This window comes from Melanotaenia boesemani, chromosome 1, assembly GCF_017639745.1.
Source record: "Melanotaenia boesemani isolate fMelBoe1 chromosome 1, fMelBoe1.pri, whole genome shotgun sequence".
NCBI lineage: Eukaryota > Metazoa > Chordata > Actinopteri > Atheriniformes > Melanotaeniidae > Melanotaenia > Melanotaenia boesemani.
In genome coordinates this window covers 23,726,863-23,750,272 of record NC_055682.1, presented here as the reverse complement: position 1 = coordinate 23,750,272, position 23,410 = coordinate 23,726,863, and the positions used below count along the sequence as shown (strand labels likewise).

The 23,410-nt window shown below is 37.6% G+C and overlaps 1 protein-coding gene across 1 annotated transcript in view; it reads left to right on the top strand.

The window, feature by feature from the left end:
• The window catches only part of mafa (v-maf avian musculoaponeurotic fibrosarcoma oncogene homolog a (paralog a)), an 84,506-nt gene extending 66,527 nt beyond the window's left edge, over positions 1-17,979 (top strand). The window contains exon 3 of the mRNA XM_041994516.1: positions 16,585-17,979. The gene's annotated coding sequence lies outside the window, so the exon portion shown is untranslated. The remainder of the gene's footprint in view (positions 1-16,584) is intronic.
• The last annotated feature ends 5,431 nt before the right edge of the window (positions 17,980-23,410 follow it).

The window sequence follows — 23,410 nt, the reverse complement described above, 5'->3', positions numbered from 1 at the left end:
CTCTCAAATCTTTTGGAGTATGGTTGAAGTCGCAACAAGATCAGCACGCATGATGGCAGATCGCCTAGTTTGGGTTAAATGAAGGCGGTATCAGCTGAGGTGCATGCAGTAAATTCACTTTTCACGTCAGAGGAGCAAATAAAAGTCTTCATAAATTAGTTTTTTCATATATTTGTGAAGATTTCCAATAACAGATTTTTTTTTTCTAGAATGGGGAGGCCAAACATGTCCAAGGAAATTTAACTATAAGGTTAATTTTCTGCATATGGCACACACACACACACATAACAAAAAAAAAAAAAAAAAAGAAAAGCGTTTGCTAAGAAATTAGCTTTTCTAATGTGTTTGTTGATTTCTTTATTTTGTCGCTGTCATTTTTTTTTCTGCTGAACGCAGCTGCTTGGGCCCTGCCATGCAGAAAGGCCCAATATGGCTCTGTCTGTAAATCGGAGTCCGGGGGCCACAAGACAGAAAACAAGGGAGAACCACCCGGCAAAATTTAGCGCACGATGGCTCCCAGTGGGCATCATTTGGGGACCAGAGATGTTTTTTTCTCATTCTCTCTTTCCCTTTTCCTGCATGGTGAGCAGGTTGGAAAGCACAGCCTGAACATTGCTGCTGACACAACCACTCAGGGACGGTTGTAACAGCTCTCTTAATGTGGCACCTGTTATTGAGCCGTCAGAGAAAGAAAAAATGAGAAAAAGACATTTGGGAAGGGAGAACAAGCAAGGTGTGATGTCGAAAAGAGTGAATCTTAATTGTAATTTCAGGGCTGTCACAGTTCTGAGAGCCCATAATTCTGCTGCTGTACCTGTGAGCTTGTGTACGAAACAGTTTTTTTTTTATCCTGAAAGTAAAATCTCCTCTCATGGTGCAGCCCAAATTTTTATTCATCTCAAATCAAGTAAACAATCAGTTTATAATTAGATTCACATCAGGCTGCCTTGCAAACAGAGAGCAGTGTTTGTTTCTGTATGGTGGTCACAATCCCACTCCTCCTGTTTGGTTTAACACATTTTCTTCCCACTGTCTCTTTTCCAATTCAGTGCATCTAAAATTACTCCTCAATCCAGTGTGCCTTTTATGCAACTCGTTTTCATTTGTCTTCATCCCCTGAACACAATTGCCTTTTGGATTGAAGTGATTCATAATTCTTTCATCAAACTAGTAATGATCCTAAACACTCCCTACGTCTTAAGTCTTACCAAGATAAATGACCTGGAGTACAGTGAAAGAAAAAGTAATAATAGCAGATGATGCTCTGTGTTTTCATTCTTCATTTATATTCTTTTAGTTGATTCCAGGATAAAAGGCAGATATATTACAGAGATTTTCATACCAGGTTAACATTACTGTTTGTGGAAACAAATGCCACAAACATGAAGGAACAAGCGAGAGAAGGAAAAACCCCTTTTTTTTCTCTCCCTCAGCTAATCATCAGAGGTTCACAGCAAGTTGTTGTCCATTCAAGCAGAGCAGTTGTATTCCTCTGCAGAGCAATCAAAATGGATTAAACCGACCACGCTCCAGCTGCCTCCACGCAAATCAGATATGCCTCTGATGATGATAATCAATCCATAATAAAATAACACAACATAAATCTGATAGTGTTGTTCCAACAATTTTAATAACATAGATTTAAATATTGCCATGTGCACTGGAGTGATTTACTGATGAAAAAGTGCTATCAAGCTTATATACACCCTGTTTCTGGTGGCCCGCCAATAATACCATTAACTGCATTGTTCAAACTCATTATGTGATGAGAAACACAATAATAATTGCAGGACTACAAACACACAATTTCTCCCATTGAGCTAATCACTTTCGCCAGCATTATTAGTCTCTCTTCCTTTTCCTCTCTGCCCCACGCTCTTTCGTCGTAAATCCTTGGAGAGGCTGGTGTATAAATCCTTTGTGCTGAATTAGTATTGTAATTTTTGATATCCTTGCAGGTGTCACAGAAACAAAATGCTGAGCCATTGGCCTGGATACTGAGCCGACCCCACCTGTGCCAAAACCCTCTGTGTATGCCATTTGAACTGCAATGTATGAACTCAAGTCCAGTTTACATAACATTAGAAAGGATGGACTGCACGGTGGTGTGGTGGTAAGCACCGCTGCCTCACAACAAGAAGGTCACTGGTTTGAGACTCGAGGATTTTGGAATCTTTCTGTGTGGAGTTTGCATGTTCTCCCTGTGTATGCATGGGTTCTCTGTGGGTACTCCGACTTCCTCCCACCATCCAATAACATGCATGTTAGGTTAATTGGTCAGTCTAACTTTTCCTCAAAAGTGAGTGTGAATGTGAGTGATTGTCTGCGATGGACTGGCGACTTGTCCAGGATGTACTGGGATAGGCTTCAGCTTCCCTGCGACCCTTAATTGGCCTAAGTGATACAGAAAATCAATGAGTAAAAAGGATTTTAATTCAAGCTAAATTTGAAATGTTATCCCAAATGTGTTTTTTTTTTTTTTATTTCTGCATTATATGTAATTCTATTTCCCAAAAAATAAGTTAGGATGTTGTGTGAAATAAAAATAGAAACTGTATGTAATGATTTGCAAAGCCCTGCACTCAGTTTCTATTACCTTTTTACCCATTTTCTGTTTCTAGGGTTACATGAAAGTAGTGGCAGACTGAAATTGAAAAATGTTTGATATGTGTAGTTTTTAATTTGATGCCAGCTAGATGTTAAAAAAGAACAAAAAAGGAAAAAAAGGATAGCAAGAAAAAGAGAGAATAAATTATGAATTGAGGTGAAGATGTTATCTATCTATTGTTCTGATACATCAAAATAATGGACATCTAGTCCTCCAGGCTAAAGTAGAGATGGACCATTTATATAACAATCGGTGTAAAGCTTAAAAAGAAGCATCATATAGCATGGATAACTTGCTTGAAAGACACCATTAATTATAAGATATATTTTAGAGCTAGTTGTATTCCAGCCATATGACATCTGTTTCTTATAAAAGCCTGGCATATTTCAGTCAGATTGTGTTTTAAAGACTCACTCTAACTTTTCGACCTTAAAACTTTGCATTCCAGACTCGTTTGATGGCACAGAGACATTTATTATGTGCATTTCTGCCCAGCAGTGTCCCTTGACTGAGAAACTGCACTATGCTGCGTGGAGTTTCGCTTTGCGCACATGTGACACGCTAGCAAGCAGACGTAAACAAACCAGCTGTTAGAACGCAGACCGTGGCTGATTCAGCAAAGAAATGTTAGAAGACATTATCGAAGGGAGAGAGAAAACAAAAGAGAGCCAGAGACAGAGCAAGCGATAAGACAAGAGTCAGCATAAGACTTTTTTTTTACTGTCTGGAGAGAGCTCACCAGGGCCGGTCAAAAGTAATGCGAAGCCCTAGGTGAACCTCAACTGTGCCACTCCCAGAAACAAAATATTTAAAAAAATGCACAAATTGTATTTTTTTACCTAAAATTCCAGCAGCAACAACTTATGACTCCTTGTTTTATCACTTCATCAGGTTTTTGCATTGAACTGACATATTTTTAAAAGGCATTTAAAATATGAAACAAAATATCTCTAAATGTTCTCATAGTTCAATTTTATCATATAAATTACAAATTATTTAAAGTAAAGCACATTGATAATATTTTACTGAATTATAATACTACTGACATCAGCACACACATCAAAATCAATAAATCTTTGTGGTTCTGTAATTACTTCAAATCTTCATGATAAAAAAAAAAAAATATTACATGATCATTTATTTAAAGGTTTTTTAAAAGATTGTTCTTTTATATACAATCTATGAAGGACGGAGAACATAGCGCCAGCAAACATCATGAGGAGCGAAGATGATTCACACACACAGTAAGTTGCTATGCTTTGCAATGCTAGCGCTAATTTACGTTAGCATAAAATAGAGTGTAAACAAATGCTACATTAATTAACAAATGCCATGCAGCAGCAGTTTTCCCATAGTCTCACTAAACAAATTCATTTGATAGTAATTTTATAAGTTTATAAGGACAAACACACCATTCACTTGGCTCAAACATCATTACATTTGTTGTTGTAAACTAACAGGCCACCAAGTTACTCCACTAATACATCCATACAGTCACACAAATTAATTTACAGAGAAATAAATTACGAGCTTCCATACCTGCACGCTGCTGCTCTTTTGCCGACATAAAATACCAAACGCTGCCTTGTTGTTGTTAGGCAACCATGAGGAGTTGCATATGATTGGTTAAGGAACCCGGAAGTTGGAAAGAGCAACATGGCTTCCTTTTATCCCTCGCAGCAAATGAGAACATTTTAAATTATTTTAAGGAACAATTCCTAATTATTCAGCCTTTAATATGGTCCACATTCAATTCCTCTAGGACTAATCACCTCATCTAGGGCAGAGGTTCTTAACCTTTTTACACTGGGGCCCGACTTTTCCAATACAAACTGAGTTTTTTATTTCAACAGCTAGAACCTTGTGAAATATAACATGATGAAAAAATATGACACGATACAATGATATCTTCACAAGAACATTTATATATCACATGTACATGAAATGGGCTGCATGGTGGTGTGGTGGTTAGGACCACGGCCTCCTAAGAGGAAGGCTACTGGTTTGAGACTCAGCTGGGGGGGAGGTTGGAGTTTGCATGTCCAAAGACATGCATGTTAAGTCAATTGGTCCCTCTAAATGGGGGCTGCCACCATTATTGTCTTTCTTTTTTCGTTTTAAATACTTCTTCATAAGTTTCGCTACAAGCTAGCAGCTACCTGACACTTCTGCTTATTAGAGTTTGTTGAACAACTAATCGACACATTACTGCCACCAAGTGGTGGGAAGCTGCATTGCAACTGAGCTTCTCATGATAATGGTAAAACATCTGTTGTGCTGATAAGACGGTTGCTTCATATAACTACTGACAGTTTATGCTTCTTCATTTTGATAATTATTAACTACATCAGTTGGGCAAAGCATGACTGTAATCTGCAGTGAACATAACCTTGTGTTAACGCCTGCTGGTGGATATGGCGTGCAAGTTAACTCCCCCCCCAATCAAATTTTTATACTACAGGATTTTTCAGATGTTATTTACAGTAACAGCCATTGAAGCCATTTTAATTATATTTATAAAATATAAAAAAAATTCAAACCTGATGACAGCAACACACAATGGGACTGAGCCATGTCTAGCACTGTTGCACGATTCTTCTTTTTAATTAGACATTTTCATAATTTGTGTACAATTGCTAAGTTTTTGGTAACATTGCTGGTGGCAGTGGAGGACTGTTTTGAGTAACAGTGGTGGATACTTCCAAGTCCACATGACTAAACTGATCACGGTGGCATGATGGTTTCTCATGAACTTCTTAGTCATTCCCTGCGTGAATTTGGCACAAAGTGGTCAGCCACAATCTATTTTTTTTTTTTTTTTTCGTTTGTTTGGAAAGACTAAGCCTTTGGTTAAGGATCCTTTTATACCCAATCCTGACATTCTTACCTATCTACTGATTGTAAAATTGAAGAAAGATTATAGAAGAAAGGATATTTTTATCATCACTGAATTGCTTTTAACTTCCACTGTGTGTGAAATTGTGCGGTTTACTCCCTTTCTGATAAAAAGAAAAATGTCACAGTGCACATATGGCCCACTGACAAACACGGCAGATGAAACACTTGGTCTGCTTTGTTTAGAGACAGGCTCCTTTCTTAATACAAGCCTTTTAAGTGATCAAAAAAGGTTGGTGATATTTGATGTTGGCTGCCGAGAGAAGGGGGAGGCAAAGAAGGTGTCATCCAGTGATATACAGCTCGAGTCCACTGTCACACAGCGCAGTGTCTGCTGGGAAATAATCTGACAACCTGTATTCGACACACCCAAGCAAGGGGCAGGGAAGGATTGTTAAAAAAGGGAAGCAGCAGAAGGCAGTGAGCTGGGACAAAGAGGCAAGGGGGAGAGTGGAAGAAAAGGGAGGACACAATCAATTCACCAGCCCCATTTCCATCATGTCATCGCCTGTCAGCATAGATTTAAGAATAAAGCTTTTGAAAGACCTTCCAGAGCTACGATCTGATCAATGTCTAGACAGTGTTGGCCCAGATGTCAGTGACACAAATCACATGGTCTCTCAAAACATAATCGACCCTTCCATGACCATATCACTGGAAACTACCTGACCCCACTACCCCTCTGTCCCTGCTGTGTTGATAGTGGGATGTAGCATTCATTCCAGTTATGCTGTAATTGTGCAGCACAGTTATGCAGTTTATTATTGAGGCCCCAGCTAGTCCAGTATGGAGGATTGGAGTATAAAGGGAATAATGTAGGTAAATTAGATCACTGAAATGTGTAAAATAAATACATAAATAAATCTGTAAAGAATCAAATGGTTTAGAAGTTTAAATCATTTAAATCAAAATTCTAAATATGTGTAAGAGCTGCATAATTTTTTCCAGGAGTCAGATGGGTTGAAAGTGGAAGCACTGTTTAGAGTTCTGACCAAAGCTGTGGAACAAATAAAGTAAAAACAAATCAGTAGAGCAGCACTGATAAAATCTATCTGCGTACTGAAGCAGCCTTTCAAAACCCTAAACAATTATCACAATGTTTCATGAGGTAAGGACCAAAAAAAAAACATTGTAGGTATATTTTATAAAATGTAAAATGCATGTTGGTAATGTTAATGTGTTACTAGTACAATGATTGCTCTTTCACAAACCACAAAATTGATGTAAGATGTTAACCTTTCACCCATAACCTGAATATACCAATGGGGACAGAAAACTGGAAGCACATATGGACAAAATCATTATGAAAGACAGAAAGACAGAAAGAGATAGTGACTGAGTGAATAGATCGAGTCATTAAGCATGTGTTTGTGGGAGCCTGGCTCCCATATGACAGTGTGGAGTGGAAAAGATGCTTCTGCTCCCTTTCCCCATAAACAGACAAACAGATTGGCTCAATTGCCTCTCTCCTCTGGGCAGCTCATGCATCCGTTTGCTGGGGAACACTTAAGACTTTCCCTCCCTTTGGGCTTCCAGACAGACAACTGCTTGTGCTGTGTTTCAAATTACAGCATTCCCTTAATTAATCAAGACCTCTGTCAAAAGTCAGACTTGTTTAAAAGCAAATCTCAAACTATTTAAGTCTTTAATTAAAGCTGAATGATTATGAATTTCACTGCTGAAATTTCTTATACAATAAAAATTCTTGGTGAAAAATCTAAATGTTGCTCCTCTCTAATGCTTTTTGTCACATTGAGCAGAATAAAATAGACATTAAAATGTCTTTAAAACCTTGTGTTGCTAAGTGCATAATAATAATAATAATAATAATAATAATTGTGTATTTACAGTTTAATTAAATGGAAATAAATATTTTTGAGTTGTTTGTGCATGTTTTGCTGACCACAGCAAAAGCCATGTTTTTCAGTGACAGAAACACTCCTAAACAGGTAAAATTAAAAAAGAAAGAAAAAAAAACACACATCAAACTATGCCAATGAATCAGCAATAAGAATCCAGGACAAAATTAAGAATCTAAATCATTTTTGCTGGCAGTGGAAAAAGGCTGTCATCCATCTCTGCTGCACAGAAGGAAATTCACCTCAGAGTTTTGCATCTTTAGAAAACAGAGGAAACCCCAGTTTTCCAGATGAAACTGATTTTTATTTTTTGGTGTTTTTCTTCTGTTTTTCTCATGCTGTGTGTGTATATGTGTTTGACTCAAACCTTTACTTTTTATTTTTTGTTCAGTGCCCTCCAGCCCTCTCACTTTGTCTTGTCATTTGATTTCAGTGCGGAGGGCAATCGTTACGTGAGTGATGGTACCCATCAGTGTAGTGCATGTGCTGTAAAACTGTCAGCCGCTGACAGATTGACAGACACGGTCAACCCTTCGATTACCACGCAGAGCAGGCTTGGTCAGAGAGAAAAAGATACAGAGCAAAAGAAACATACAGACAAAAAAGAAAAGAAATGAAAGGAAACAGGTGTATTTAGAAGGTGGTGTTTAATTTTTCTTTCTTCTGTGAGCACAGATCAAATCTGGCACTGAACTAAAACCATAAAACAAACATTGTTGGTTTTAAAGCAAGCGCGAAGAAAGAAAAAATAACACTGATATAAAGACAGGCAGCGTTCCCCATGTAATTTCCAACAGCTGTTGATTCAAAGAGAAAAACTTTATTTGGTCCAGATGGTCTCAGTCAGTGGCAGAATGAGAGAGCTGACTTCATTGGCTTCAGCCATGTGTTTTTCCTCCTGACAGAAATTAAAATGGTCGTTCGTTTGTCACCGCTCACTACACAGCTTAAAATGTAGCAATGAAACGTTCCTTGGCGATAATGCACCATAATTACTCAAACGCCTGTTCTTTATCTGCAGCAGAGGGAGGACAGCAGGAACATTTTCCTCAGATGAGATTTTAAAACCCACAGATCTCACTCACAGGAAGAGATGGAGAACACACTCACAAATGCTGTTTAACTTGAGCTGTCTTTTTGTTCAAAACCTTAAATATAAGTGGCTTTTCTTGAAAAACAGAAGTTGTAGAAGATGTTTGACAGGAGCCAGTGCAGCTGGTGGATTAGCCCCAGTATCTCTGCCTCCAATCAGGTGTAACAAGCTATAGAATCATGGGCTAGCAAGCATCAAAGTGTGATAAATGAATTTATTTTAGAGGTCTGATGGGTATTGATCTCCCCAGTGACTCCTCTACGTGTTACAATTTAGCGTCTTGGAAAGGAAGAAACTGGGCAACTTCAGCATCATCACATCTCACACCTTACAAATGGGGTAAAAAATGTACGCTTCTGCGGGGGTGTGAAAAGGTGAACGGTGGCCTCTGACTGCCTGTTGAACGTAAAATCAGTCATTTATCGGAAATATAAGTAAGTACATTTCAACAGTTGCTGCTGCGGATATGAAAGACCTAAGCATGACAGAAGCTGAGTCATGGCAGAATGAAACTGACACAGAAGGTAATATATATATATATATATATATATATATATATGCATATATATACACACACACACACACACACACACACACACACACACATATATATATATATATATATATATATATATATATATATATATATACACATGTGAATCCATATGGGTTTATGATGTTTCATGATGCTTTTTAAAAGCTTGTGCTGCACATCCGAAGACCCTTGTGAGTGGGCTGGAGAGACAGGCATGCATATCTGAATAGTAGACATGGTTGTTTGACTCAGACATCGACCACAACGAGCTCTTCCCTGTAGCTGTTCAGTGAATCATGCGGGGAGACATTTCATTGTAACTGGCCTAAACAAGGCTGTGGGCTCAGGTCAGTTGCCTTGTGAGAAATATCACAGCCAGTTGCTTTTAAGCTCAGTTTCACTTCTGTGTTTTTTTGATCTTTTGATCACCCATCAACCTTCCTCACACTGTGTGTGAAATGGTTACAGATGATTCATTGAGCTTTTTTTCACTCTTGCTGAAAATGTCAGCAACATAAGAAGAGACTTAGTCAAAAACTCCATTTTACCCTTAACAGAAAAAAAAAAAAAAAAAAAACTTCTTATATATGTATATTTATGTGAGGCCCTATGTGTACAAAAATTTATAGAAAGAAAAAAATGAATCCATATGTTTAATAGCTCTTTAATAGCCCGTAATATATTGTTGCTAAAATACATTTAATATAAAAACATGATAGTATTAACAACAAAACAAACAAAACAGAAACAAGAATCTTTTTTTAAACTGGCAAATTAATTGAATTTTGTCTTTATTAACAGGACTTTTTGACAGTAAATGAATGTAAGCATAATTCCTTTTTAAACTGAACTAAGAGGACAAAGAGAAGACTTGTTAAAATGTTTTTTTTTCTGACTAATTTATCAGTTTACGATCTTAAAAAAAAATCATAGATTTTGTTTGCTTCAGATTGGCCAAACAAGAAAAAAAAGAAAAGAAAAAAATGGAACACAATCAAAAAGAAACAAAATGTACAATGACAGAAGAAAAAATCTCTCCTTTGAGCTCTTCAGCAAGTTCACTATAGACATTGCCAAACAGCCACAGATTGTGAAACACTAAATGTGTGTGGTATCACTCTCATTTTGGCTTTTTCTAAGCACATGGTCTGATTGGGTAATCTCTATCTGCATTCAACTGACTTCAACACTAAATTTACTCCTGATGAGCTGCAGAGCGCTTGTTAGACTAATGCTCGAAACACCACTAGAAAAGAGCTGAGCTCCTTGACTCATTATTAATATTAATAGGGACTTTCCAAGCTAAAGTCCATCATGATAAGTAATTATAATCACCTCTGATTAGTAATAGGTGTAATTGATTGGAGTTTCTCTGACAATGTGTTTCAGTGTGAGGTAAAAGAGAGACGGTGGTGACACTTAGCTGACCCCATGGACTGCTATCTGACATCAAGAACACTTTATTTCCCTGAATGTTAAACCACATCATACAGCGGACTGTATTCTATTTGTACATTTGTACAATGATGTTTTAAAAAGCAGTGAAATAAGAAGAAAATTAGTGCATTATTTCTTTGTCAGAGAAAGAAAATTAAAAAAGGAAGAATGCACACTGATGCAGAGAGAATGATCTTTTATTTAGTGAGAGCATCAGTGGAAGTTAAGTTGTGAATTTAGCCTGGTTTGGTTACAGCTTTTATTTATTTATTAACTGAAATTGATTTAATCTTATTTGTCTATACTATTCTATTCTATTCTTTGTGGTCTTTCTATTTTTCCTTTCATCATGTATGCTGGAGTTGATAAAAACACACTCAAAATAAGTTGTGTCTGTGCTTTTCAATCTGCAAACAGAATTAACAAGAATGCATTTATTTGCCCTTGCTCTTTTCTTGTTCGTATACGCGTGTGTGTATTTGTGTGTGCGTAATAGCACACTTAACTGACTCAGTGAGACAAATAGGATAGCGCAAGGCTATCGACAGATGAACCACAAGCATTTGCATTTCAGGATATGTGTCAGCCCTATAGGGGACAGTCCCCAGAACTCATGTTTTACAACTTTTTGGTCCTGTTTTGCACAGACACATTGCATGGCCATACCGTTGAGAAATGATGACATTAATTTGACACCATTGTCACAGATGTGATGAAGTGGTTTGTCTAAAAGCAGACAAACTACAATGTCAAGTCTCAAAGCTGCATTTTGTTATGCGCATTTTTTCCAACGTGTTACTCGATGTTATCTGTTTCCTCCTTCCAGTAATATTGCATCAAATTTCCAATATTCATGGTGTGTTTTTCCATCTTTCACAGATCAAGACTTCATGGGCTTTTTAGATGAAAAATTATCAATACAAGATGAAGCATCAGCAAAAAAAAAAAAAAAAAAAAAAAAAAAAGCCGTGACACATTGCCAACACTCTTGTTCCCGGTGCCAGCATCAATAATTCAGCCACTAGCTCATAACTTTATTTTCAATGCATAATTGAGGCCAACCAATGATGGTTGCTCTTTCTTCAGCCATTTATATGCTGAGCAAATTTTAAACAATAAGCAGTGCAGTCCATTAAGCTTTTAACATCTTCTCTTGCTCCCAATCCAGACAATGTAGGAAAGTATGGCCTGTAGCCGTTTTTACTCTCTCTGCTTTTTGCGACTGTAAACATTATTATAATTGTGGAAAAGTGAGGTAAACAAAAGAAGAAGTACAGACTACTCATTCAAAAAGATGTTGTCTGTGAAGGATGGAGTCTTGCTGAGGTGATCCAAAATTTACCTACAAGTGTGTACAGTATGCATGCATCTGTCTCACAATTGGCCATATTTTTAATTTAATTTAATTTAATTTAATTTAATTTAATTTAATTTAATTTAATTTAATTTAATTTAATTTAATAATTGGATAAAAACATTGCTTATACAGAAAAATCTTTGCATCGCAGAAATTTACTTTAAAGTGCTCTTCTTCATTCAGTGACACATTATATGACCCATACATCTCTCATTTGTTTGTACCACTGCTTAATAAATATTGATTTACTATTTTAATTACATGTTAATCTCAAAACACAGAGGTGCCAGTGTTATGACTCTCTCAAGTCATTTTGCAAATTTCCTGTTTGCAAATATTTATTGAGGATGGCATCCTGAGAGGGCTATAAAAGTGAATAGCAATCATTAAACAGAGAATAGCTGTCTACAATGTCTACACAAGTGTCAATATCTGAAACACAGGCAGAAACAGCTTCCAATCAATTTCTGGTCCTTTTTTTAAATCTCTCTTTCTTAAAAAAGAAGAAGAAGAAGAAGAAGAAGAAAACAACAACAACAACAACAACAACAAAAACAACACCTAACAGGACCCACACACTCATACACACACAGAATATATATATATATATATATATATATATATTTTTTTTTTTGGTAGTATACAATATTTTTCACTTTAAAAATACATACCAATATTCCATATATCTGTTTTTATTATTTTATCTTAACAATACAAAACATTTTTTTTAATTTTCATAAACAGTGACATTTTCCTGATTGACTTAATTACTCAATTCATGTAGTCTCTTTTGCAAACTTTTTTTTTTCAGACAAGGTCTGAAACTTGACTGTTCTAAAACTGATTCAGATCTGGGGCCAGCAGGGTGTGGATGAAATTGACCTGAACTTTGATTTTCACACTGTGGTGCTGTCTAACAAAGGCTAATTCTAAATCTGTCTTACACCCTGTCTCTCCTCTGAACTTCCTCCAGCCAGTTAAAGTCAGTCTGCTGCACTGCAACTTTGCAAGTCACATACAAGCCGTGTACTAATGTGGTCAAAAATATGGTTACTACCATACATACATATTTATTTATTAATTTAATTAATAATACTTAAATGTAACTTTATATTTTAATTTTGAAGGAAACTGCAGATGTATTGGCCATGCATGCCCATTCAACTTCTATAAGGATCCAAAACAGCAATGAACCATAAAGGCTTTTATGCATTCTTCTCTTTTACTCTTGCTTCCTCTTGCACTCTCGGTTCTTCTACTTTCACTCCAGATCCATCCATCACAAAGATATATGGAAACTCAGAGCGCATTAGGGTGATTGGATGACTGAAAAATTACATGGAAACAATGGAGTTTTTTGCAGGGAAAAAAACTGTAAATTAGAATCAGTAAATAACATAATTTTAAAACAGAGCAAAATATTTACTTTCAATAAGAGGCTGCAAGAGAGTGTGTTGAAGAATAATCTTTGCACAATGTAGTGTTTGCTTGTTTTTTTTTTTTGTTTTTTTTTTTGTTTCTTTGTTTTTTTCCTGAGATCAAGGTGGCTGGTTTAATTGAGCCTGTACTGGACCCAGGGCTGGGAGAGCAAACAGAAGGAGCATTGATAAACTATGAAATGGTTCCAATATGAGCAGTCGATGAAGCTTTGTGAGCAGCTCTCTTGGGGGTTTGATTTTCTACTCAAACAACAATCCAGGATCTCTGCTCTTCAAAGGCAAACTCCATCTTGGCTGTTATTGTTGTTGCTTTCCCCATGTTTGAGTGATGTCACTGAGGTCGATTTCATCCATGTCCATAAGGCTCTCCCACACTTGAATCGGCTGGGAGACAGCTTCTGTCGGTCTTTGCAACGGTAACAACAACCAATAAAGGTCAATCTCCCATGGTAATGGCCAATTGGGTTTGTTCCCATTATTGGCCCTCTGAGTTGTGGTCAACAGATGGAGAGCTGGCATCACTGAACCAAGTTACACTCCAATCTTAAGAAGACTAAACTCTGTTTCCAAGCACCGCTGTGTGACTCTATTCTTTCTCTCCTTCAGCTTGCGGTGGCCCGCTCATCACTCCATCATGCATAGTTCCTGTATAGGGAGAAGCATCACAGTAAAGTCACAGAGTGCTGCCAGTGAGGGCTAACCGTCTAACCATTGCAGCTAATTGCCTCATTAATGATTCACTGGTATTAGGCTGCTCTAGCACTTCGCTGTGGGGAGCAAATTGTTCTGATTGGTTTGCCTCTGTCAATTATTGATGAGGCAGTGAGCTGAAGTGCTAACACCTGGCTTTGGAAGTCCAAATGGCCCTGCATTCCCATCACACACTCTGTTATCACACACCCTGGGACCACATTTTGTCTTGAAGGTCTGGAGTCTTGGCAGTTGTTGTTCTCTGAAAGTGGATGTAACACGCCTTGGGGTGATAGCTGTGATCCCAGTTGCGAAGATGTTAACTAACAGAGCATTGCACAATGGTGTGTTAAAAAAAAAGACTAAGAAATAAAATACATAAATGTGCAATGTGGAGTGATTTGTGGATAATCAGTGGACAGCCAATATCTCAGATCACACACTACATGTATAGATGGTAATGGGTGATAGGTAAATTGTCATCAATCAGCCATCTTCAGTCCAACAACTAGTTATTTGTAATATATTTGAGAAGGTTTGTGGGCACTGTAAATTCTCAGGGTCCCTGCATGCCAGTTTCCTCAAATCTAGTCAACCAAAACAAACAACAAAAGAAATCTTCTAGTACATACTTATCACAAGCAAGTCTCTGATTGCATCTGGTGAGGGTTTCCTTTACCCACAGCTTCTACAAACAAGTGCAGTTACTATTTGCTATTGGACTATCATCTCTAAGCTAGCATAGTCTCACCAGAAATCATGCAGGACACTCATTTTCCTATTTTTCCAAACCACGGTACTGTCAAATTAAATTGTTATGTACCACTTGGCTATTGTTTTGTGTTAGGCAGAACTCACGTTACATTACAGAAATCGCAAGACACTAAATAAACATGTGTAAAACCTAACCAATGGATATTTTTGCAACTCCTTAACCATGCACTTTATAGATAACCATTCACATTAATTCTGTCCAATATTCCAATTTATCAACTTTAATACTTCACCCTAAAATATTGAAAATTGAGAGCACAGCATAAGAATAAGGAATCCCAAGTGGGAAAGTACAATGTACAATTGTACAGGAGTGGTCTTGAACTAGCAATCTACAGCACAAAGAAATAACTGTTTCACAATGGTCCATGGATCAGCAATATGTGGAAAGTAGATCTCATCCAAAGGAATCACATATGAAGATGTAGGTTGTCAACATGCTAACAAATTAAAATTTTAACCTAATACGTGTAGCTAAGAGTAAGGCTGTCATAGTACAAGGCTTCAGTTTTTAGCCTTTACTGTGGACCATTTCTCTGCCTTTCATAACAACACTGGGTTGCTCTTGGACTGAATGTGTGACTTAATTATTTGAACTTTCACTTTTTTTTTTTTTTTCGTTTCACAAGTCCAAATTTTGATGCATTGATACACTGATTCGTAACTAATAATTCATTTGTTTCTGTACTGCCTCGTCCAATGAAGGACTGCAATTAAATACATACATTTAATCGAAAACACTATCAAAGCTAAACCAACATTTTAAACAAATATTTTAACAAATATTTGAATGAATCCAAGTCATCATAATTGTGTTCATATAAAGCCAATTCATAAAAAATAAATGAATAAATGAAAATTGCCAAGTGAAGGGAACAGATTACATCAAATTTTTTAATTAAGTCCAGTCTCCTAAGCATGGGACAGTGGGTGACAGTGGAGAGGAAAAACTTATTTTTAACAGGAAAAAACTTCAGAGTCAGAGTACTCGATAGAAATCGTACACGTGCATAGGTGTAATGTCCACATAGAAAGGCTCCACCTGAGATTTGAACCAAGAACCATAAACAATCAAGAACAAACAAAATGACATCATGTCCATGTAAATTGAGTGCGTACAACTTGGACAACATACAAGTTTATAACTTCATATTTTGCAGGTATGTGAGATGCTGTAAAAGTATGCAGTGTGATGTCAATAGTTCCTTTGTTTATGGTGATTTATAATGGGTGCAGGCAGAACCTTTACAGTGGGGTCATGTAATTGGATCTCCAGTAGATAGTAGCTGAATTCTTCTGTAGTCTTTGTGTCTAATGGCCCACCCACAAAGCGCTCCTTCTGGCAACATGAATCATCCTCACAGTGCACAGGACACTGGAGAAACTCGCCAAACTTGTGCAGTTATACACACCAACAAGAAAAAAACGCAGTATTTTTGTGATAACCTGGAATAAACCACAAACATATTAAACAGACATTAAGAAGACCCACTGTGAATTTTTTCATCTCTCCTTGGCCTTAATTGAAGCTGATTATGGAGTCACCCCCATGCTGATGCCACTGTCACTCTGAATATCAGCCAAGTGGGCTTGCCGTGTACACTCACCGGGTGGTCACTCTGTCTTTGTTTTTAAACTGGCACCAGTGACAGCTGAGCCCACCCTACTCTCCAAATACAGTGATTGTGACTCACTGTGTGTCACCATAAACTCTGGACAAGGAGACTGAGTTTAGACAAGGTCCCACATAGTCTGAAATGTGAAGTTCACTCAGTGTTGTGGAGCATAGCTGGTACAAACCTAAGTGCTTGAGAAAATTGTGGTCTGAGTCACATTTTAATGATTTATTTTCTTTTCTTATCCTTCCCATCCTCTTTCTCTCTCTTTCTGTTAACAGATACAACGACTGAGCAGCAACAATATCAGAGTGGCTGACCAATCGCAAGAAGACACCTACAAAGCACAACATTTAAAATGAAGAACAAGAGACAAGATCTGCTAGAATCCCTCAAAATCCCCACAGTGAAATTGTTGAAAGCCTCTTATTACTCAAGTTTCCTTCCTTGGTATTTTACCTCCTGCTTTTTTCTACAAAACACAAGAAAAGAAGAAAAATTTAATAAAGACAGACTCATAATCATGAGATGATTGACCATGCCTGATCAAAACACTGGAAAGACAATTTTCTCTTTAGTGAGAAGAACAATTATGCATGCTTCTGTAAATAGCTCACTATAAAACCCTATAATTCCTAACATAGGAAACATACCAAGTTGCTATCACCAAATTCATAAATCATTACTGTGGGTAGAGAACTTATGGTTTGATATTTTCCATTTGAAATTAGTCTTCTTCTCAACAGTTCAGGGTCCATGAAATTATCAGTTTACACATCATTTCTGTAGTCCTTTGAGTTATTTGAACTGTAAAACATTGTACTACTTACTCTTTATGTAACAATCTAGTCTTCCTCTCCAATATCCACACTAGTTCATGTAAATAGATGTGAATGAAGACAACAGCATGGACCAGACAATAGTGTATATTTACCATCTTGTTAGACCACCAAAATCTGTATGTGGATATTCCAGACAACCTTTTGAAAAGTTTAATATACAACTTTTTTCGCTGATATCTAAAGATATAGTCCCAGGTATCTGGACACTCTTCCTGTATATTTGAATAGATGCATAAAGGCATTAGCTATATGTATTGGTATTATTTGAGCACCCTACAAGGATTATAAAGCAGCAATTCCTTTGGTTTCATTACTTAGTTCCACTGGGAAACAGTTAAACTGAATAGGAAAAGCAGGCATGCCACGAGCCTGACATAGCACCTTTAAGATTTGCTTTTAACATTTCACATATGATTTTATATTACTATTTAAAATTGCCTCCTGAATACACAAGTGTTTCCCACTGCAATAACTGCCCCCACCCCTCTCAGTGCTGATGTATTAACTGATGTAGTAAAGCTGCTGTTGGTCTAAAAGGGACATGCTTTTTTCTTTGCATGGTTTGAAACTGTGCTCCTGTCCTGAGCCTACACATGGGGGGAAAAATCCACCTCACTGACTGTGATGTAGACATGAGGACTCTGACCTTCGTCTTCCATGGAGATAACCAAATGGACTGACAGATAAGACGCTGAGCCAATGAACGGACAACTTCAAAGATTAGATCCTCACTGGTGAAGACAGTCAACCTTTGCATGGACAGGGAAAATACTAGCTTGTTGAACACCTCATCTCCACCATCATGCATCCTCTACCTCTGGACACGTGCTGTGTATCAAGAAGTCAGTGTCTTATCAGTGAGTTTGTCTGTTATCCCCACAGTCCACTTTTCTGCTGCATGTCCTCTCAGAGCCTCATCAGGAGAGTTCAGTGTTGAATGCTACAATGGTGAAAACAAATGCTCACTTTGAAACAAATACACTCGTTGCTTGTTGCTGTATATATATGTACAGTATGACCAGTGCGCATAGTCTCAGATGCTGTACTCTGCATGTTAACTTGTAGATGGAACATGGCAAGTATTCATATATAAAAACATGCAGGTAGTCATTCAGTTGACTCTAAACTAAAGCAAATTCTTTATCAGCTTACTTTGATTTCAGAAAATGTACAGTAGCGTAATAGAAACAGATTTATGTCTGTCGTTGCTGTTGTGAGAGTCCTTCAGCCAAATGACAGTGCTGTTAAGGTTCAAACACTTTGAAGGGACCCACACCCTTCCTTCTGATGTCAGACTGAACCTGGCTACAGCAAGCAAGGGGATAAGGAGAGAAGAGGGAAGGCAAGCTGGGGCGCTCCAATTAAGTGGCAGCGCACAAAGTGGCATGGGGCGTCCCGCCAGCAACTGTCTATTCATCCTGTGTCAAAGAGATTTGCACATCTCAATGGATCTACGCACTGACATAGAAGTCCAAGAACAGAGCAAGGGAGAGCAGGAGCAGAATGGAGAGATAACAAAAGTATTTTTGAGGAAAAAATTACTGAGCCAATGTTGGAAGTATTTCACTGGTCTGACTAGCTAAAGTACATGATATTTTCTTTTCTGCCCTCCTTGGAGAGCTCAATAACCCATCGACCTCAAACTGTTACACCCTCATGCAGCTCTCAGGGCTGTCATGACCTCACGTCCTGTCTGAGGTTAACTTTGTGCTAATGAGCAGGGCCCTCCGTTCGACCAGATGTTCAGCCTTGTGGTTAAATACCTGTTACCCTCTGTGATTATTTAGTGCCTGCCCACTGCATCTGCACTCTTTCTGGACACAGCTACAGAATAACTTAAAGTTTAAAATTCCGATAAGTGGAGAGAGGAAATTCACCATACACTATGGAGCAAGTGTTTTTCCTCTAGGATGTGCAAAATTAAAAAAGCCTAATAAAAAATCTAATTAGTACATTCAGATACACACAATAAGTTATTTTATTGGTATACATGTGGTTACCTGCTTTAGATGCCCAACTGTGCAGCTTTTAAGAAAATCTTCTTTGCACACTGAATGACATGCAGGTATTTACTTGCAACACATAAACAAACTTGAAATTAGGACTTATGACTTAACAGTGATTATTTAAAGAAGATTTAAAATGCAGAAAGGATGAAGATGTCACTCAAATATGTTGTAATAGACCAGACACCAGACAAATGCATCTTTGAGACTCAAGCCTTTTCACTCTCTTAGATGTTAAACAAAACCCCATTTCTGCACAGATTATGCAATGTGTGACAGGTTGATTTGCTTTTCCTATGTGTTTGTGTGAAGTCCTGAAGTACAGCATGAAGTACTCTGTTGCTCAGCTTTGATAGTCATACAGACAGTGAGCCTTTTATCTGGGAATCATCCTGACTGGGATCAGAATATGTGTGGTTGTTCACCTTTTTACATGCAGAATGTGTGGGTACACACACACACAGAAGCCCATCCCTGGTCTTTTCCTGTGACACACACACAGCACACCACACTAATCTAAACAGCAAGGCTGTATGTAAACAGATTGCCGACATAATGGGATTGTTCGGTGTGCAAACAATAAGCTGTTAGCGTAATCACAGGTCAAAGATATATTACCCAGAGGGCCACACTGTATGTATATTACCATGATGGATATGTGGGAGGGAGGAGAGGGGCAGGGATACAAGGGATATAGAGCACTACTGATTCAGATTTTACCCCCTGTTGGGCCTCGCTGCTGCCTTTCTCTCTTTCTCCCTCCCTACTTTGACCTTACTTAATCAGCCTTCCATTTTCTCCACTTGCGTCTTCCCCGATTTCTCCAGCTCTTAAACACTGGGTTCCTCCTTTTCTTTACCATGTTTTTCTTCTACCACCACATTCATGTCTTTACCTGTGGTTTCTTCATTTCCTTCCTCCCTCTCCCATCTTATTTTGTTCTGGGCAGATATAATCTCCCTCAGCAAATCCACCAATCCATCTCTGTAGCCAGTGGGGTACCAGGATAAAGTAGCTTCACAATCCTGTTTTTGGATTAAGCAAAGAGAGGGATGAGTGATATTGGGCTATTTGACTTACTTCACTCATGTCTAATACATAAACGAGAGCACAAAAAGAGCAAGGCAGAGACAAGAAGACAGTATATTATGGTGCCATTTTAGAGAAATTGTTTATATTTATATAAAGAGAGCAGTTTGTAGTTAATAAAGACAGAGCTTCACTTAAACATGTTCGAAGTACTTTGCTCATGTGTCTTGGTGAGCAGCAACAAACAAGTACAGTGTCTGTCAGGATAAATTGTGCATAGCTTACTCTATAAGCTCACAGCTTATTAACTTATCTCCACTTTATGTGATTATCATCTAGCTCATTTTCTGGGCTGGTTAATAAGTCCATGTCCTCACGACAAAACACTCCATTAGTGTCATTACTGGCTAACTTGTGTCCATTCTGTGTGTCTTTGAACCACTGGAGCTGACACACACTGGGGCCAAGAGACAGAGTAAACATGGAGGCAGAGCACCATGGAGAAAAACAATCTGTAAGACAGTTTAAACTCCAGTCAAAAGTCTGGCATAAGACATAGTTAAAGGCTCTCATGTGAGGACTGATACAAAATCAGCAGCACAGAGATCAAAAAGTGGCATATGGCATCCCTGTCAAGTATCACGCGCCAAATTGCCATACAGCAGTATATCACTGGTATTAAACTCCCACAAATCACTTTCTACTAGCAGGTACTCAACAATGACTAAACGTTTGGCCGTTGTTATTAGTATTCAAATTTAGTGCTAATGCTATAATTTAGAGAGAACTTAAACTGACACACACACACTTTATAGTTCATTCTTCTGTATTACATGGCTCTAGTCATTTGTATTTTTAAGTAAACTGACAATGGTACCTACAAAAACATTAGCTATGAAGACTTCTAAAAAGATTTTTTATTTTTTTAGCCATGCTTTAATTTCAAGAGCATGCATTCATATAACCAAAAGCTAAAAATGCCAGTTCTTACATTCTTTGATTTCAAGTTCATCTGTTTGCCATGCATTATAAGAAATATTAATATAACAATCAATTAAATTTCACAAAAATGTGTGGAGAGAATGATATGAGATCAGTTCCTGTGCTTGGGTTACTCCAATTAGTTAGTGCAAAGACACATGATCTGTTGGCCATAGATTGTTTGATTGGCATGAAAAAAATGAATAAATTGGGAAAATTTTATTTTTCAGTTAATTCTGTGGCTGGTTTAACCTGCACAAAACAGATGATTCTATTATAAGACAGTGTTAGTTAAAACAAGCAATGCAAACCTAAAACTTTTCCTCAAGTACCCGAATAAAATAAATGTTGTTTATAACCTGGGCCATATGCAACCAGAATATCCTCATGACTTTAACTTTGACCTACATTTTACATGCAACAAAGCATCAAACCTTTAATAACCCCTTTGGTCTCTGTGAATTTTTTCCAGTGTAAAAGTAAAGTAGCCTACATTAGAATATGCAGAAAACCTGATTTCTGGCCAGATGTTAATATCTAAACACTGATTATTCATTTGGTTGCAAAGCTCCCTCACAATCCTTCACCAGGCAGTAACAGGCACGTTAAATGTTTTGCTGTTAAGTGTTCATAACTATATGGAGGATTGACATTTTTGTATTGCCCCTATTTACTACTTGCTGCAGTAATTCTACTAAAATCTAATTATTAAGTCTCTATGCATTTTAAATTGGTATTAATTGAAATCAGAGACATTTTGGAACAAGCATCTGGAAAGCATCACTGTTCCCACGTCAATGCTTTTTTAAATTGCTTTGCAAATGACTATGTCCATATTTTATATACCATTTGGTTTGAGGATCAATTGATAAAATGCTTTATAGCTATATTTGAAACTGTTGTGAAACAGTAATTTTACAGTATTTTCTACGCGGAGGAACAATGCCAATTTTAACTTAAACTTAAAATTAAACAGGAGTATATAATCGACGAAAAAAAGAAGCACTTTGCTGCAGCTTCTCCTACTTTTCTCCTTCAATATAGATACACATGACATCTTACACAACCAGACTGTCCTTCTCATACACAAGCCCACAGACACAAAAGCACATTCTGTGACTGTGATTGTTCATCTCATTCATAGTGATTAGCAGTGACCTCAAACTACACCTTGCTGGGGTAATGGGAGTGGAGTCAAAGGTGAGAGGATTACAGTGAAGCAACTCTTGTCAACTGCTCTGCTTTAATTCTGACCTCCCTTGACTTAAAAAATTATTCACATGCGCAAACTCAATATATTGTAGGTACAGTGTAACACTGCTCAGATAACTCAAACTTATTTGGGTTAGGTCAGGCTAAGAAATTGCATCAAAAATGGCATTTAAAGTATCATGGGTCTTGATGGATATAGAATGGATGAGAGTTGTTCTAATTGCCAGAATGAAGCAAAGACAAAGCAGACCACCTTATGTCACAGAACTAATGACAGTGATAAACAATAGAGCTTTTAAAGCCTTTACCCCCACCTCATCCTGCCTTGCACATAAGCTTGAGCTCTAGGTGGGCATTTAGCTACCAAGCCTCTCACAGAGATGAGATGGGCTCCCAAGAAGATTGGGGGGGTGGAGGCAGTGGTAGAAAGAATCGGATTAACCAAAATGCCTCAATTGGAAGAAATACTCTGGGCTGACCTTAGTGTAATACCACTGACAAATGCTGTAAACCAAATCTTTAGCAACTGATTAGGTAATGTAAGAAATAACAACATGAATTGTGGTAAAATCACTTAAACCTGTACATCGAAGCTTTATGTCAGTGTTTTAAAAATGAGTAGGGACTTCTACAAATACCCTAGTTGCCACTGAAGAAACAAATGAATAGGGAGGAAATAAATTGCCAGAAGCTGTGGACAGGTGGCATTTCAGTCTGCACCGTTTAACTGTGCAGTCTGGTTTCTGACAGCTTGATTTAGACTCCTGCATCTGAGCCAGAAAACAGAGAAAATTAGGAGCAAGAAAAAAGCAGCTTAACTAGATTCCAATTTCCTTGCTTTGAAATGCAATTGATGTAGTTAATGCACATGCAAAATTAAGAATGGACTTTTCAGTAGCTGCAACAAGCTTACTGTTATCCTGCAAAGACTGCATGCCCTACACGAGGATCAAATACACAAAATAAGTTAGAGTTTGACAGCATTTATTTAATTTACCATGTCTCTGCCATCTGAGTCCAGGCTTGTTTTGAAGAAA